At 52.4% G+C, this 17,762-nt stretch overlaps 4 non-coding genes across 4 annotated transcripts; 2 read left to right on the top strand and 2 right to left on the bottom strand.

Moving 5' to 3' along the window:
• Positions 1-2,101: 2,101 nt before the first annotated feature.
• TRNAR-CCU (transfer RNA arginine (anticodon CCU)) lies at positions 2,102-2,174 on the bottom strand. Its single transcript has one exon. It is a non-coding gene; the product is annotated as a tRNA-Arg (tRNA).
• A 3,451-nt stretch (positions 2,175-5,625) lies between these two features.
• On the top strand, positions 5,626-5,815 carry LOC135889684 (U2 spliceosomal RNA). The gene has a single exon (XR_010562021.1). It is a non-coding gene; the product is annotated as a U2 spliceosomal RNA (small nuclear RNA).
• Positions 5,816-6,466: 651 nt separating this feature from the next.
• Positions 6,467-6,538, top strand: TRNAM-CAU (transfer RNA methionine (anticodon CAU)). The gene has a single exon. It is a non-coding gene; the product is annotated as a tRNA-Met (tRNA).
• A 774-nt stretch (positions 6,539-7,312) lies between these two features.
• On the bottom strand, positions 7,313-7,386 carry TRNAN-GUU (transfer RNA asparagine (anticodon GUU)). The gene has a single exon. It is a non-coding gene; the product is annotated as a tRNA-Asn (tRNA).
• Positions 7,387-17,762: the final 10,376 nt, after the last annotated feature.

Genomic DNA, 17,762 nt, shown 5'->3' with positions numbered 1-17,762 from the left:
TTCTTCATGATGGCTCCTCTCCCTCTTTGTTCTGTTCCACCCCTTTATATATCTTTTGCATAAGGTGGGAATATATAACTGTGAGGGCCTATTGTAATTATGCAAAGTGTGGGCCATTAATGGTGGTTTGAAATCTTGATGACTCCCATTAACCAGGACCATAGTCTGCAGATGGCTCTGTTTTACCTGCAAGACTTCATTACCCACTTGCCAGCACACACATATATAGGAAGCAGTAGTGAACTCTTGTCCTTCTTTTCTGGACTAGCCACCAGAAAAAGGACACGATACATGTGGCCAAGGAAATAGAGAGGCAGTGTTGCCTGTTAATATGGCTCTTGGGGGGGGGGGGGGCGGCTCGGCAGGTTACTCTGGACTAGGTAGGAGCCACATGTCTCCAAACCTGCCCATCCCGAGGATCCAGAGACCTCTCTCCAGATCCCAGAGCTTCCTCAGTCCTAAAGAGCCAGATAGAATCTGGCCTCTCTCCCCAACCCTCAGCAGTCCAGAAAAAGTGATTTGTAGACATGTTCTGTGTCCTCTCCTGCCACACTCACCTGTTGGTGACTAATGCAGTCACAGAGTCCAGGCTCGGTGTCATGCATTCCTCTGGGCTGTGACAAGCTGTGATGTTATTGATATAATCTGGGACCATATAGAACATGGTTGCAACCAAAGTCTGGTAGTGGCACCAAATCTTGTATAAAGGGGATCAAATGAGGTGTCTAAGACAAGGTTATGGTTTGCTGGTTATGATTTTGCTGTCTATATATGTGTATCAGTTTTATAGTTGAAGTTATGAATATTGGCTCTGTCTGTATTTCAAACTCATGCTATACTTCTGGGGAACATCCCCAACAAGTTGGTGTTAGCTCTGCCTAGCCTGCTTGATGGCCCATTAAGGACCATCAGCTATACAACTGACCCATGGAGAGAAGGCAAACACGCCTTATAACTCAGCAAAGTATGCAGGAACTTGCCCATGTGACTCCAGAGTCCATTTTGCTGTAATTTTCCACAGTAAGAACAAAGAGGTGTTCTTACACCTGAAAGAGACTATAAAAAGCCTGATGCCTCATCTCCATTTTGTCTTCAATCCTGCTTCATACCTCTGGAGGGCCTTTGCTACAAACAGAAGCTCTACACAAAGGACTGAGGACCCATCCGAGGTGGGGGTGCATGCCAGAGACTTGATTTGAACCTGCAGTTTATTCTATCTCTGCTACAAGCCTGAACCAAGAACTTTGCCATTACTGTATGTAATTGATTCCATTTAACCAATTCTAGCTCTCATCTATATCTTTTTCCTTTTATGAATAAACCTTTAGATTTTTAGATTCTAAAGGATTGGCAACAGCGTGATTTGTGGGTAAGATCTGATTTGTATATTGACCTGGGTCTGGGGCTTGGTCCTTTGGGATCGGGAGAACCTTTTTTCTTTTACTGGGGTATTGGTTTTCATAACCATTTGTCCCCATAATAAGTGGCACTGGTGGGGATACTGGGAAACTGGAGTGTCTAAGGAAATTGCTTGTGAGACTTGTGGTTAGCCAGTGGGGTGAGACTGAAGTCCTCTTAGTCTGGCTGGTTTGGTTTGCCTTAGAGGTGGAAAAACCCCAGCCTTGGGCTGTAACTGCCCTATTTTAGCAATTTGTCCTGAATTGGCACTCTCAGTTGGGTCCCGCCAGAACCGCATCGTCACACAAGCAGGAGGATGTGAGCTACAATGGATCCTCCTGTGCATGGGTTGAGTGAGCAACCTCTCTCCTGCCATCTCTGGTTTCCAGCCCACACACACTAAGGAGGAGGTGATGGACTTACCCCAAAGGTGGGGGTGGGAAGAAGCAGAACAGCCTTGCTCTTTCTGTCTGTTTTGCTCCTCATTGAGGTGTCGGAGTAAACACTCTCCTTCGCTTCTCAGACAAACATGAGTATTAACTGTTTGCTACTGATGGGTCTAGAAAGCATTTGTGGAGTGTAAGATACCATTTCTGGGGGATTGTTCCTAAGATCCAGTACTTTGTGTTCAAACATCTCCCAGCTTCCTTGGTGAAAATAAGACCAAGGTTTCCTTGCAATATACAGGAAGAAAGTAGCTTTTTACCCCAGGGGGGACTTGAACCCACAATCTCTGGTTTAGGAAACCAATGCCTTATCCATTAGGCCACTAGGGCTCTGAAGTACAACACCACTAGGGCCCATAATTGCACATTCCTCACATTAACTTGAAAGCCAAATACCCTCTTTATGCACCTTACAGAAATGTCTGCATCCCCTGGCAGCGAGGCAACTGGGCAGGTCGCTGACAGAGCTGAGCACCACCTTTCTGCCGGCCATCTTTAAAGAAGACCCCCACCCTAGAGTCAGCCCTCCCTCCATCAGCACCTTCACGTCTGTGGCTCTGAGTGGCAGTAGGATGATTAGGGGGCGAATCTGGGGCTGGAGGGGGGGGGTAACGTCAGCCTGTAAGGAGTAACCAGCTGCCTCCTGCCTCATAGGTTAGACTCTTGGCGCTGTGCCAGCCGCCCCCTCGCTTGAAGGCCCAGTGTAAGAAGAAGGAGGCCCGGTGCTGGCAGAAGAGGGTTTTGATGAATTGACCTCTGTGTTATGGGCACAGCACGCTGCCCCTGTGTCACTCTGCTGGCTTTTCGTAAGCACCAAGCGGCCCTGGCTCCAGGCTAGTGCCCTGCGAGGTCTGGCACCGTCAGGAAGTGGTGCAGGGTGCTGGGCAGCGGCCCTGGCCAACCAGCTGCTGGTTGGTGTCTCTGTGGTATCCTGGGTCAGTGAGTTCAGCTGTTAATGGAAAGGAGGGGGGTTTATGCTCCCCCAAGGATGCCACCCACTGGGCCTTCAAGTGAGGGGGCAGCTGGCACAGCGCCAAGAGTCTAACCTGTGAGGCAGGAGGCGGCTGATGCCCGCAGCCTGCTGGGGAGCTCCCAGAAGTTATTAAGGGACAGAGACTCCTCAATGCTCTTAGTAACAAGGGTCTGGGGTTCACTGAGGCCAGTAAGGGGGTCACTATGTCGGCCCTATAACCCTGGGTGTCAGGTCGCTGTGCAGCTTTGATCTAGAGCTCGGATCCCAACGACCGACCAACAGCCCACAGCCTCCCCCTGGGTCTGCCCCACATGGTTACTCCTTACAGGCTGACCTTCAGGGCCGACTTTAGGCCAATTCCACCAATTCCCCCGAATCGGGCCCCGCGCCTAAGAGGGCCCCACGCCCAGTGGCAGGGCTGCCGGGGTGGGGGCAAGTGGCCGAGAATCCCTTCCCTGGCTAGAGGCTCCTTTTTAATTTTTACTCACCCGGCGGCGCTCCGGGTCTTCGGCGGCACTTCGGCAGCGGGTCCTTCACTCGCTCCGGGTCTTCGGCGGCACTTCGGCGGCGGGTCCTTCACTCGCTCCGGGTCTTCGGCGGCACTTCGGCAGCGGGTCCTTCACTCGCTCCGGGTCTTCGGCGGCACTTCGGCGGCGGGTCCTTCACTCACTCCGGGTCTTCGGCGGCACTTCGGCGGCGGGTCCTTCACTCGCTCCGGGTCTTCGGCGGCACTTCAGCGGCGGGTCCTTCACTCGCTCCGGGTCTTCGGCGGCACTTCGGCGGCGGGTCCTTCACTCGCTCCGGGTCTTCGGCGGCACTTCGGCGGCGGGTCCTTCACTCGCTCCGGGTCTTCGGCGGCACTTCGGCGGCGGGTCCTTCACTCACTCCGGGTCTTCAGCAGCACTTTGGCAGCAGGTCCTTCAGTGCCGCCGAAGACCCGGAGCGAGTGAAGGACCCACCGCCAAAGACTAGGAGCGCCGCCCGGTGAGTACAAGCCCCACGTCTTTTTTTACGTGTTTTTTTTTTTTAGTCATCCCTGCCGGGGTCCCGTCGAAACTGTTCGAATCGGGCCCCGTACTTCCTAAAGCCGGCCCTGCTGACCTTACCCCCCTTCCAGCCCCAGATTTGCCCCCTAATCATCCTATTGCCACTCAGAGACACAGACGTGGAGGTGCTGATGGAGGGAGGGGGGACTCTAGGGTGGGGTTCTTCTCTAAAGATGGCTGGCAGAAAAGTGGTGCTCAGCTCTGTCAGCGACCTGCCCAGTTGCCTCACTGCCAGGGGATGCAGACGTTTCTGTAAGGCGATTAAAGGGGGTATTTGAATGGATCTGTCTGGAGACAAAGCAATGGTGCAATGAGGATGAGCAATGGTTTGAAAAGAACAGCTTCAAATGTGTGTTAGATGTTTGTTAAGTCGGTCTGGCAAATTTAAAGAAAATACCAATGCCCTTAGCTTGATGCAGACACTGGCTGTTTCTGATGCAGGAAGACGGTGGGACCAGGTCTCATCAACGGGGAGGTGGCCACCCCGGCATGCACAAGGCTGAGCCAGCCAGTGTGGTGTGCACTGCAGCCTGCCCCTACTCACTTTTGCTTCAGCTGTATGACATCCCCTGTATGTCATCTGTATGACAGGTCTATGGGGCTGGGGCTGTCCTCCCTAGGGTGACCAGACAGCAAGTGTGAAAAATCGGGACAGGGGGTGGGGGACAATAGGAGCCTATATAAAAAAAAGACCCAAAAATCGGGACTGTCCCTATAAAATCGGGACATCTGGTCACCCTAGTCCTCCCTCCATCCCCTCCCCTGCCCCCAATATCCCCTGTCCCCGGCTGTCTATGGGGCTGGGTCTCGTCCCACCCCCGGCCCGGGGCTCACAGACACTCCCCGCCCGGCTGCTGCTGGCCCCGGGAGATGGAATCCCACAGAAGGTTCTAACAATGGCCGCTGGCCCGGAGCCGCTTGCGCTGGGGCTGTGACGTGTGGTGATGTGAGCTGGGGCTGTGACGTGTGTACTCCCCGCAGGCAACTCAAGAGCAGAACACAAGGTGTCATGTGTCCATGGGCGGGGTTATGCAGATGAGCAGTGTCTGACGGCAGCAGGGAGAGCAGCGAGATGAACCGAAGGAGCCGGGCAGGGAGAATTCTCTGTGTGTGGACAGAATTCGGGGTGGGGAGTCCGTGCTGTGAGTGCCGGCACCGGAGTCACTTCAGGGCAGTGATTGCCACTGAGTTACGTAGTTACCAAAGGCGTTTGACTGGGGTGTGGTGCGTGGCTGGGAGCAGCTCGTCGTCATATTGAAGTTTGTGGGAGTGAGAGGGCAGCGTGATGTTGCTGTGTGAAAAGTGTTGTCTTTTGGTTGGCTGCAACCAAACTTTGCGTCCTTGTTAATCTGTATGTTATTCCTTAATAACCAGAGACTTCTATGCTTAAACTCTGTACCGTTGACTTTTTTTTTAACATCATCTTAATAGAGACATTTGTATGGAACACATTATGGGACACTGTCAATACCACATTGAGTAATCGAGACTGCGGAGCAGGGAAATAACCCATTTCCTTCTCTGACATGTACTCATTCGCTACATGGATACTGACTTGGACTCCTTATACATTCCATGGGTGGCGTACCCGAGCCCACTTATCCCCTGACACTTTAAAAACTCTTGCACCCCAAACTGGCTCTATGCTGGTTATGGGTGATATGTATGTATTTCTTCACCCTTGCAACCGATACCTGAAATGCCTCATAAATCAAGCCTGACCCCCAGAAGCACAGCACCTTCCCTCTTAACTCGTGTATATTTAATTTTAAACATTAACTTTAATAAAAATTGTAATACCTGTTCTTATCAGTTTCATATCTGATATGTCCTTTATTTGAGGACTGCATGTTAAATTGATTTTTGAAACAGGAGGCTGGAATAGGAGCTTGCTCTGTCCACCTCACGCATTGACCTGGTATTGCAGTGTCTCTGGGAACGGGGCATCTGCTTTTGGGGAGAGTCTCCTGGTTAGAAAAACAGGAAGAGTTTCACTGTGAAGATGCTGGTTTGATAAGGCGTTTTTTGTTTGTTTGTTTGTTTGTTTGTTTGTTTTTAAGACTAGCCTGGATTCATTGGCATTTTGATTTCTTTGTGACAAAATATTGCTAAAACTTCTTGGGGGTGTTTTCTGAGTCTATAGCTGTGGGTTTCTTTGTCTTGCTGGAGGATTGTTTGAAAAGCCAGGTGTGACGGGTCGGGTCGCAGAAACCCCTTTGGGGCTGCCACCTGATGTGCCTAGACTACCTCCGAGTCCGTTTTCCCTGCCAGCTTGGGATTTCGGTACCTTGCCTGTTTGAGCCAGACGCGCTTTGCCTGCTGCAAACACGGATCCAAGTCTGAACCACGTCCCCCACAAGCTGCAGGCTTAACTGAAAACTGTTTAAGAAGTGGTCCCGTCTCCGGCACTCGGATACCCAGCTCCCAGTGGGGTCCAAACCCCAAATCAATCCGTTTTACCCTGTAGAAAGCTTATCCAGGGTAAACTGTCAAATCCTGTTACCGGGGCAGCTGCCCAGCAGCCTGCGCATCTGCCTGCCAGCCCTAGAGCTCGTAACGCGCTAATCCAGATAGGGGCGGCTGGGAGGTCTGTGTGCAGAGTCAGCAGAGTGGCGCAGCGGAAGCGTGCTGGGCCCATAACCCAGAGGTCGATGGATCGAAACCATCCTCTGCTACGCCCGCGCTGGTTTCTTTTGGCTCTGGGCCTTCAAGCCAGGCGGTGACCAGCAGAGCGCCAAGAAGAGCCTAGGCCATGAGGCAAGAGGTGGCTGAGGCGGCAGCCTGCCAGGGAGCTCCCCGGCACCTCTGGCTGCCTGGGCTGAAGGCAAGAGGCAGGCCTGGGCGTACTGAGGGCCTCCTGTCCCAGAATGAGGCAGCAGTGCTTCCTTTCTGCCCCCTCCCTCCGCCCCACCGGCAGGCGGCTGCTGCGGGAGAACACGAGGGAGGCTCTCAGGACGCTAGGCAGCTCTGTGTGGCTGTCAGGGGAAAGAGCCGAGGCTCCCGACTCGACCTGCCGTTGACTCGCGTGGCTCTGCGCTCCGTCAGCCGGGGCGGGCCAGGCTGCGGACGTGACTCAGGCTTGGGCAGCATGGCCACGCTTTCCTGACGAGGCATGAGGCAGGCCAAGAGCTCTGCGCAGCCTACAGGGAAGTGGGAGGGAGGCAGTCTTTGAGCCGGCGTGTCTCGTCCGTTTCTCCCTTGCCGCTTGGGGGGAGGCGGGAAGGGAGCGAAACGTTCCCGGCTGAAGGTTTTGCGCTCGGCCTTGAGGATTAAGCCCGAACCTCCGGCATGGCTGCTGGGAGATGGGTTTCTGAATGCCATCCAGCGCGCTCTTCGGGCCAGCAGCTGAAAGCACCGAGGCCAAGAGGGACGGTTTTGAGGCGGCAAAAGGGGGCCTTTGAGGCTCCCAGCAAGTCTCGAGGAGCGAGCAAGTAGCACGGGCTTACCGCCGTCCCTGGGTGGGCTCGAACCACCATCCTTTCGGTTAACAGCCGAACGCGCTGACCCATTGCGCCACAGAGACACGGCTGGGTTGAGTGCATAAGTCGTGAATCAGCTCAGGGTAGGGTATACCATAGGTGTGCAGTGGTTAGACAAGAAACAGCAAGGAACTGGACTGGTATGGAGTGAAACTGTGTCTTATGTATGCCTGATGACTGTACGTTTGAGATAGTTCTGTGGGAAGGAGCAGAAAAGAGCATTGGGGCTGCGGTATAGCGCTTGCGTATGCTTTCTCTGACCTGTTTTGCTGTAAGAGTTAACAGGGAGAGGTTGTTAGTCGCAGGTCAGTGGGTGGGTATATGCAAATTAGGAGTGTACAGGGAAACCAGTGAGAGGAAGGAGGCTGAAAGACTTCTCTGTCTTTTGAACAGAATGGTGTGTTAACGGTTCTTGCTTTGAATTCCTCCGTTGAAGTCATTTCGGGGAAGTGACTCTCACTTAGAGTTACCTAGTTCTCAAAGTCACGTGAATGGTGTTTGGTGCGTGTCTGGGAGCTCGTCGTGGTGAGGTAGAAAGCGCTTGGGGACAGAGGGGCTGCGTAGCGTCCAAGGTCATTAGTCTTGTTTCTTTGTTTTCTGTGAGCTAAGATCTAGTGCAGCAGCAGCAGCAGCAGCAGCAGCAGCAGCTCCTCACTTCACTTCACTTCACTTCACTTCACTGACCACCCGCAGGACCAAGAAGTATAAACCAGAATGACATTGTTGTTTGACTACGAGAAAGGGACCAAGAGACTTTCTCTGTTGGATCATGTGAAGTGGAACCCTGAACGCTAAATATCACCCAATGTGGGTCAATCCATTCTCATGGTCATATCCACTTCTTTTACTCCACACCCAAACATAGGCACTTTATGAACTTGTTTTTATATCTCAAGAAAAAAGTCTCAGGGGTCTATATACTAATTCAAGTAAACCTTTTTACTTTCTCATTGAGAAGCAGAGGTATGTATAATAATTTCCTCTGGTTTCCATCAGGAGCCACTGTAATGTACAAGGGAAGCAGAGCTGTCCCTAGGGTATGGAGAGTTGGGGCGGCTGCCCTAGATCCTATGTTTTGCGCTTTCCCGTGGCAGTTTACTCAATTGCTAGACTCTAGGGATGGCTCTGTGTGTGTGTAATGTGGGGGGCGCTAGGCAGGCCCGGGAGGGTGGGATTATGGTGGGGAGGGCCAGGCTGGCCCAGGGGGATAGCGGGGGTCTTGGCGCCGACAACGGGGGTCGGAGCCACACTCACCAGCGGAAAGCGGTATCAGCAACCCCAGCCTGCCAGCTTCTGGCATCACTCGGGAGAGGGGGCGGAAGGCGGAAAGAGGCAAACCAGAGGTGGGAAGTGGCAGGGTGGGGTGGGGACAGGACCTGGGGCTCAAAGGGGGGATTTGTCCCGGGCCCAGCACCCCTCTATGGACGGCCCTGAAGGAAAGCACTGACTATTATAGTGACAATAAAACTGACCAGCATTGCGGGGGAGACTGAAGGAGATCAGCACTCATCAGGTCTCTTCTCTCCATCAAGGTGAGCCAGACACTGCTCTCTCCTGGCTCTCATTTTAGCAGCTGGATGCCAAGGAGCGATTTCCCCAGAGGAAGTGCATTGAGTGCCCCAGTGTTGCTGGGGTGGCTAGCGCTGCTGCTGGCTGTGGGGGCTGTCAGGGGGGTTGATGTCTGCACAGACTCTCAGCTGCCAAGCCGGAGGGTCACGTGGGACCTTACCAGACTGGCTTGGTGAAGACGGGGGGTTGACAGAGCAATACAGATGCTCTCCAGAGCACGGAGCAGCATCCGCCCATGCAGCCAGGCAATGAGCATTTCCCACAGCCTGGAGTCTAGGGGGAGGCGGCAGCTGCTGTTCCAGCTCCTCGGGGACAGGCCCTGTTAGCCAACAGACACTTCGCACTCATCCACAGCTAAGGGCGTCGGGTACCTTCGGTGGGAGTGTGGAGCGGCCGTTCGTTTTTCTGTTCGCACTCCTCTGCGGAATGAAAATTGGGGAGGGGAGGCAGAAGCCCCACTTCCCTCCCTAAATGACATCCAGTGGGGGAAGCCAGGACAACAGGCTCGGGCAGGAAGTGGTGGCCAGACTCTTGCCGCCAGGGTCTAGTCTAGCTCAGGGTCCAGCTCAACTTCCTCCCTGTGCCACTGGCCCCCAGTCTCCTTCCACCACCAGGTAACCCGGGAGCTAAGGCAGGAACGGGGTGAGGAAGCAAGTCAAGCTGAGCAAGGCAGGCAAAAGCGAGTCTTGTCTTCATGGGCTGATCACAATGATGTCCTTTTTGTGTGCCACGGCTGTCAAAACATCCCGGACAGAGAAGTAGGAGGCAAAGAGGTGCCACATAACTGCTGAAGTAGCTCAGTTGGGAGAGCGTTAGGCTGAAGTTTTAAAGGTACCCAGTTCAATCTTGGGCTTTGGCAGGCACTTTCATCCCTCTTTGTGTACAGGTGGCTTGTTTTCTGGGACCGCAGCAGCACCTTTTCCTCAGGCAAGTCCTTGATTTTGAGCTCCCCAGCAGGAGAGCAGAACGTGGGATTCTGCCCCTAGTTGGCCCACCTGACCTTTAACAATGAGGGACCGGAGCTGTCTTTCCCACATGACTTATTGGTCAACCCAATATGGCGGTAAGAGAGTGAGGCAGGGTGGCCCTCAGAGATGGTGCCAGAGGGCACAGGGACTGGGGACGAAAGCTCCTCTGCACAGCTGAGCGAGGGCAGTACTAGGGAAGGGGCATCTGTGAAAGTGGCCACGTGGAACGTGGCAGGGATTTGGGGGCCCAGGAGGAGGCGCTTGCACATTAATGACTTTAGGGTAGCTCAATGGGCAGAGGTGATTGGAGGAAGGGCCTGTCTTTCTGGTCCTCCAGGACAGAGAAGAATGATGGAGCTGGAGTCTTGTTCTTCACATTCACAGTGTGAGTACAGAAGGTGGTGGAGCTCCAACCACGGAAGGCATTGCTCGTGGACTGTGTGGCTCCATGGCACTGGGTATAGCTATATTAGTTTGTATGGTCCCCAGTTATGGTGTGAAAGGAAATAACAATGGAAGGAATTGGGTCCCTTCCTCTGGACTGCACGGTGTTTGGTGTTGGGGGGGATTTTAATTGTGTCAGCCAGCCTGAGGACCACTGTTCCCATTTTCCCGACCATCAGAGGAAACGTTTTTACAATGAGCACTCTCTGGCGCAGGTCTGTAGCGAGTTCGGCTTAAAGGATATGTTTCTCCATAGTGGAACCAGTGGAGGACGGGCCGTAGCCTCCTATTCTTCTGACCCGACCTCACACCAGCCACAGATGGGTTACACCTTTCTGTGGGGACAGGCCAGGAGTCACATTTTCCGGATTTACATGAAAGAGAGCACGTCGACAGCCCAGTGCAGGGTGGTGCCAATGGACGCAGCTCTCACCGTGTGCTCAATGTGGGCAATTCCCTGACCCATGGCACAGGATATTGGAAGATGAACATCCAGCGCTTGCAAGATAAAGGGGCAGGGAGTCGAGGCCTGGCGGTATTGGCAGAATGGGAAAGCATCAGAGGTTTCTATGGCAACCAGGGGGATTGGTGGGAGTCAGTGAGGGAGGAGTTGGCGGCTTTGTTCCAGCGGTCCGGCAAACACCGCAACATTAAAGAAACCAACGGTACCAAGTCCTGCAGCATCACCTGTGGGATTTCCACAAGAGCATCCAGGCAGGGGAGCCAGTCAGCATGTGACTGTACGACCGGTCAAGTGACAGCTGGCTCAGTTCTGGTAGATGAGACTGCAGCTGGCCGATATGAACAGGACCACCGAGTGAAGGGAGGGGCGGCCTCCCCTCACATTTTTGCGGCTTGCAGGGAATGGAGACAAGGCAGGGGGATGCGGGGACTCACGGCAGGACCCGTGGATCTGGTAGAGCAGGACTATAGTCAATGGACGAGGAGAGAGAGTCCTGCGAGAGGAAGCCCCTGGTGGGAAGCACTAAATGCAGAGAGGAAGCCAATCAGCTGAGAGTCACGGAGTCTAGACAAAGAAATGCTAGTAGGTCCCATGGTGTAATGGTCAGCACTCAGGACTTTGAATCCTGGAATCTGAGTTTAAACCTCAGTAGGATCTCCTGGTGATATGTTGATTTGCTGAGATGCCTTGGAGATCAATGTGCTCAGTTTCCCTGTCTGAGTGTAGAAAAAACAAACTTTAATAAAAAGGAGGAAAATAACTTTGTATTAACTTGGGAAAACACCACAATCAGGATTCACAACACTATGAGCAAAACACCCGCCCCACAATGCGCTGAGCACCCACCCCTTTTGCCTTGGGCTCTTAAATCCAGACACCAATAGCTCTTTGGCTGTGCCCCTCCCTTCACAGCACCTCACCCACAGCTGCTGTCCTGGGTCAATGAAAACCCAAAGTTCCAGCTCCGCAGCTGGATTTTCATTGACCCAGGACAGCAGCTGTGGAGTTCACTGCTCACCTCCTGGGGGGAAAGCCCCTTTCTCCCTCCGCTGTCTGGCCACATTGCCGGTCACTTGCCGTTCCACCCTGTCACCGCTCTGCGGGCCACCCTCTCTCCTCCGGGATGTCTTGTGGTCCCACCAGGAGCGGCGCAGACTCCCTAAAAGTAGCAGCCACCAGAGCCATTACAGTAACCCCATCCTTTCCACTCACGGCCACGCCCCTGCACCACCCCTTCTCCCCAAGGCCCCGCTCCTACGCTGCCTCATCCCTCCAAGACCAGGGCCGGCTTTAAGCCGATTCACTCGATTCCCTGGAATCGGGCCCCGTGCCGAAGAGGGCCCTGTGCCCGCGCCTAAAGGGGCCCCGCTCCGGGGGTTTTCGGCAGCATTTCGGCGGCGGGGGGTGGGGTCCTTCAGTGCCACGGAAAACCCGGAGCGGATCCCGCTGCCGAAGTGCTGCCGAAGCCCCGGACTGCCTCCGAGTATTCCAATTGGGCCCCGCGGGTCATAAAGCTGGCGCTGCCCAAGACCCTGCCTCCTGCTAACTGCTCTCCGCCCCCTCCCTACCCTCACTTGCCCTTATGGTCATTACAAAGTGGTAAGGCAGAGCCCTCCCACTTTAAAAGTCATGGGGTGTTGTTCCCTCCTGCTCAAGCACCCCTGGGTCCCTGCACTTTACCCAACTCTCACTGATTTCAGCTGTTAGTGAGGGAGCCTCACTGCTAGCGCAGACTGGGCAGTATCTTGCATGAGAGACACTGTCCCAAAGCAGGACTAATGCTTAGAGCTGGTTATCAGTGATTTCCGATCTGTTGGTCTGCAGCAAGACTCTACATTGAGTCTTAATCAGCTCTGTTATTACACAGAAACGAACAAAAGGGTGAAATGGTGCCTGGAAGCCTTAAGAAGAATCCACCCCACCAAGAATCAACACTTGTCGCTACCCGCTCACAACTCCACTGACAATGTTTTGGGGTCACTCCTTGCCTTTATCAACCTAGTGGCCTGGGACAATAGGTATTAAAAGGTGCTCCAGTTGTGCAATTGGTTAGTGCACAGTATTTATAGGGCAGTGCTACGAGGAGCTATGCTGAGGTTGTGTGAGTTCAAGCCTCACCTGGAGCAATGGTTTTCATTAACCAAATGGCTTCACCCACTCGTTTGGCCCTGTGGAATGTAGAATTCCAGCCCAGGGGACGCTAAGGAGTGGAGGAGTCAAAAATGCCCCCTTCAATTATTAACCAGAGAGCAGGTCAGAATCTACAATACTTTCTCCCCCACCAGCCCCTGTGCCAGGATCCCTCAAGCAGAGCCTGGAGTCCTGCCCATCCTTTGACCCCTGAGCCGGGGGAGGGAGAGGAGCAAGGCAGCCATTGTTAGAGGGCTTTCCCTTCCCCCGCCCACTTCCCTGATTCTTGTCTCGCAGACAGCAAGCAGCAAAAGACCAGAAGTCCGAAGCGCAGACAATGTGATGTTTACTGGGGTTAGTTTCCAAGCAAGCAGATTTCAAAACCCTTCACACCAGTCGGGCTTATCTCTGTACGCTGATAGAGTCTGTTCCCCAGGGTTCCCTTCCCAGCTCTGACACCGCAGAGCCTTGCCTGTGTCCCTCATCCCTGTTCCCGTCTCCCCCCTTAACAAACATGATTCCAATTTCCCCTTCCACTTCCTGTTTGACCCCAGTTTATACAGCAATATTCTCAGCTATACCTTAACGAATCATTTTACTGAAATCTAACTAACCAATTCTAACATATTGCAACATAATTCTCTAACTAATTATATCCCACTCCCCTAATTAACTTACACCTAGCAAAATTAATTCTACAGCAGACAGAAACAATTAGGAAACCAGACAGACTGACAATAGAAAAGTGGGGCCACAAAGATAAAACATACAGAAATGAGTGTTTCACAACCACAACCATTGAGATGCTCTCTTAAGATCTGTTTCTTTATCTGGTGGTGATGGGCCCTATCAGGACAGGCTCATTTTCCTAACAGCCCAATAGCACCTTACTTCAATGTGACTGGTTTGGGATGTGAGGATGTTGCCGTTTGCTTCCCAGCTTCTGGCTGCCCCTGCTGCTTAGCCAAAGGCCTTAGCCTAAGAACAAGGCCTCAGACTCTCCTAGGGAGACAAGGCCCAGACACAGGCAGACTGTGCTTTTGATTCTTTGTTTTATATCCCTGTAAGTGATAAAAATTCACCTACGTTCTTAAAGTCTAGGCCTGAATATCTCTATTCTAACAGCCCTCAGTCCCTGGGGCAGGATGATCCATGTAGCTCACTGAGTGGGTGGTGGGCTGAGCTTCCCCCTGGCTGGAGCTTTTCAGGGATGAGATTTTAAAGAATTGTAACAGGAAGAAAATCTCTCCTGTTCCGGTTTGTCACCTTTTGCCCTTCTTGTGCCCCCTCTAGGGTGACCAGATGAGAGAGAGAAAATATCGGGATACATGGGGGGGAATGGTCCGCCGGCGGAGCCAAAAAAAAAAAAAAGCCGAGTGCTGCCGGCAGAGCAAAATATCGGGACAAATTGCATCCCAACCATAGATCCGTCAGGATGCGGGACAAACACCTGAATATTGGGACGGTCCCGATTTTATCGGGACATCTGGTCACCCTAACCCCCTTAGCCTCTGTTCATAGAATCATAGAATCATAGAATATCAGGGTTGGAAGGGACCTCAAGAGGTCATCTAGTCCAACCCCCTGCTCAAAGCAGGACCAATTCCCAACTAAATCATCCCAGCCAGGGCTTTGTCAAGCCGGGCCTTAAAAACCTCCAAGGAAGGAGACTCCACCACCTCCCTAGGTAACGCATTCCAGTGCTTCACCACCCTCCTAGTGAAATAGTGTTTCCTAATATCCAACCTGGACCTCCCCCACTGCAACTTGAGACCATTGCTCCTTGTTCTGTCATCTGCCACCACTGAGAACAGCCGAGCTCCATCCTCTTTGGAACCCCCCTTCAGGTAGTTGAAGGCTGCTATCAAATCCCCCCTCATTCTTCTCTTCTGGAGACTAAACAATCCCAGTTCCCTCAGCCTCTCCTCATAAGTCATGTGCTCCAGACCCCTAATCATTTTTGTTGCCCTCCGCTGGACTCTTTCCAATTTTTCCACATCCTTCTTGTAGTGTGGGGCCCAAAATTGGACACAGTATTCCAGATGAGGCCTCACCAATGTCGAATAAAGGGGAACGATCACGTTCCTCGATCTGCTGGCAATGCCCCTACTTATACAGCCCAAAATGCCGTTAGCCTTCTTGGCAACAAGAGCACACTGTTGACTCATATCCAGCTTCTCGTCCACTGTGACCCCTAGGTCCTTTTCTGCAGAACTGCTACCTAGCCATTCGGTCCCTAGTCTGTAGCAGTGCATGGGATTCTTCCGTCCTAAGTGCAGGACGCTGCACTTATCCTTGTTGAACCTCATCAGGTTTTTTTTGGCCCAATCCTCTAATTTGTCTAGGTCCCTCTGTATCCGATCCCTACCCTCTAGTGTATCTACCACGCCTCCTAGTTTAGTGTCATCTGCAAACTTGCTGAGAGTGCAGTCCACACCATCCTCCAGATCATTAATAAAGATATTAAACAAAACTGGCCCCAGGACCGACCCTTGGGGCACTCCGCTTGAAACCGGCTGCCAACTAGACATGGAGCCATTGATCACTACCCGTTGAGCCCGACGATCTAGCCAGCTTTCTATCCACCTTACAGTCCATTCATCCAGCCCATATTTCTTTAACTTGGCGGCAAGAATACTGTGGGAGACTGTATCAAAAGCTTTGCTAAAGTCAAGGAATAACACATCCACTGCTTTCCCCTCATCCACAGAGCCAGTTATCTCATCATAGAAGGCAATTAGGTTAGTCAGGCACGACTTCCCTTTGGTGAATCCATGCTGACTGTTCCTGATCACTTTCCTCTCCTCTAAGTGTTTCATAATTGATTCCTTGAGGACCTGTTCCATGATTTTTCCAGGGACTGAGGTGAGGCTGACTGGCCTGTAGTTCCCCGGATCCTCCTTCTTCCCTTTTTTAAAGATGGGCACTACATTAGCCTTTTTCCAGTCATCCGGGACCTCCCCCGATCGCCATGAGTTTTCAAAAATAATGGCTAATGGCTCTGCAATCTCATCCGCCAACTCCTTTAGCACCCTCGGATGCAGCGCATCCGGCCCCATGGACTTGTGCACATCCAGTTTTTCTAAATAGTCCCGAACCACTTCTTTCTCCACATAGGGCTGGTCACCTTCTCCCCATATTGTGCTGCCCAGTGCAGCAGTCTGGGAGCTGACCTTGTTCGTGAAGACAGAGGCAAAAAAAGCATTGAGTACATTAGCTTTTTCCACATCCTCGGTCACTAGGTTGCCTCCCACATTCAGTAAGGGGCCCACACTTTCCTTGACTTTCTTCTTGTTGCTAACATACCTGAAGAAACCTTTCTTGTTACTCTTAACATCTCTTGCTAGCTGCAACTCCAAGTGTGATTTGGCCTTCCTGATTTCATTCCTGCATGCCTGAGCAATAGTTTTATACTCCTCCCTGGTCATTTGTCCAATCTTCCACTTCTTGTAAGCTTCTTTTTTGCGTTTAAGTTCAGCAAGGATTTCACTGTTTAGCCAAGCTGGTCGCCTGCCATATTTACTATTCTTTCTACACATCGGGATGGTTTGTTCCTGCAACCGCAATAAGGATTCTTTAAAATACAGCCAGCTCTCCTGGACCCCTTTGCCCTTCATGTTATTCTCCCAGGGGATCCTGCCCATCTGTTCCCTGAGGGAGTCAAAGTCTGCTTTTCTGAAGTCCAGGGTCCGTATTCTGCTGCTCTCCTTTCTTCCTTGTGTCAGGATCCTGAACTCAACCATCTCATGGTCACTGCCTCCCAGGTTCCCATCCACTTTTGCTTCCCCTACTAATTCTTCCCTGTTTGTGAGCAGCAGGTCAAGAAAAGCTCTGCCCCTAGTTGGTTCCTCCAGCACTTGCACCAGGAAATTGTCCCCTACACTTTCCAAAAACTTCCTGGATTGTCTGTGCACCGCTGTATTGCTCTCCCAGCAGATATCAGGGTGATTAAAGTCTCCCATGAGAACCAGGGCCTGCGATCTAGCAACTTCTGCTAGTTGCCAGAAGAAAGCCTCATCCACCTCATCCCCCTGGTCTGGTGGTCTATAGCAGACTCCAACCACGACATCACCCTTGTTGCTCACACTTCTCAACTTTATCCAGAGACTCTCAGGTTTTTCTGCAGTTTCATACCGGAGCTCTGAGCAGTCATACTCCTCTCTTACATACAACGCAACTCCCCCACCTTTTCTGCCCTGCCTGTCCTTCCTGAACAGTTTATATCCATCCATGACAGTACTCCACTCATGTGAGTTATCCCACCAAGTCTCTGTTATTCCAATCGCATCATAGTTCCCTGATTGTGCCAGGACTTCCAGTTCTCCCTGCTTGTTTCCCAGGCTTCTTGCATTTGTGTATAGGCACTTAAGATAACTCATCGATCGTCCCTCTTTCTCAGCATGAGACAGGAATCCTCCCCTCTTGCGCTCTCCTGCTTGTGCTTCCTCCCAGGATCCCATTTCCCCACTTACCTCAGGGCTTTGGTCTCCTTCCCCCGGTGAACCTAGTTTAAAGCCCTCCTCACTAGGTTAGCCAGCCTGCTGGCGAAGATGCTCTTCCCTCTCTTCGTTAGGTGGAGCCCGTCTCTGCCTAGCACTCCTCCTTCTTGGAACACCATCCCATGGTCGAAGAATCCAAAGCCTTCTCTCCGACACCACCTGCGTAGCCATTCATTGACTTCCACGATTCGACGGTCTCTACCCAGGCCTTTTCCTTGCACAGGGAGGATGGACGAGAACACCACTTGCGCCTCAAACTCCTTTATCCTTCTTCCCAGAGCCACGTAGTCTGCAGTGATCCGCTCAAGGTCATTCTTGGCAGTATCATTGGTGCCCACATGGAGAAG

The sequence above is a fragment of the Emys orbicularis genome, chromosome 15, assembly GCF_028017835.1.
Source record: "Emys orbicularis isolate rEmyOrb1 chromosome 15, rEmyOrb1.hap1, whole genome shotgun sequence".
Taxonomy (NCBI): domain Eukaryota; kingdom Metazoa; phylum Chordata; order Testudines; family Emydidae; genus Emys; species Emys orbicularis.
Note: the sequence above shows the minus strand (reverse complement) of the source record. Positions and strands in the feature narration are given on the sequence as shown.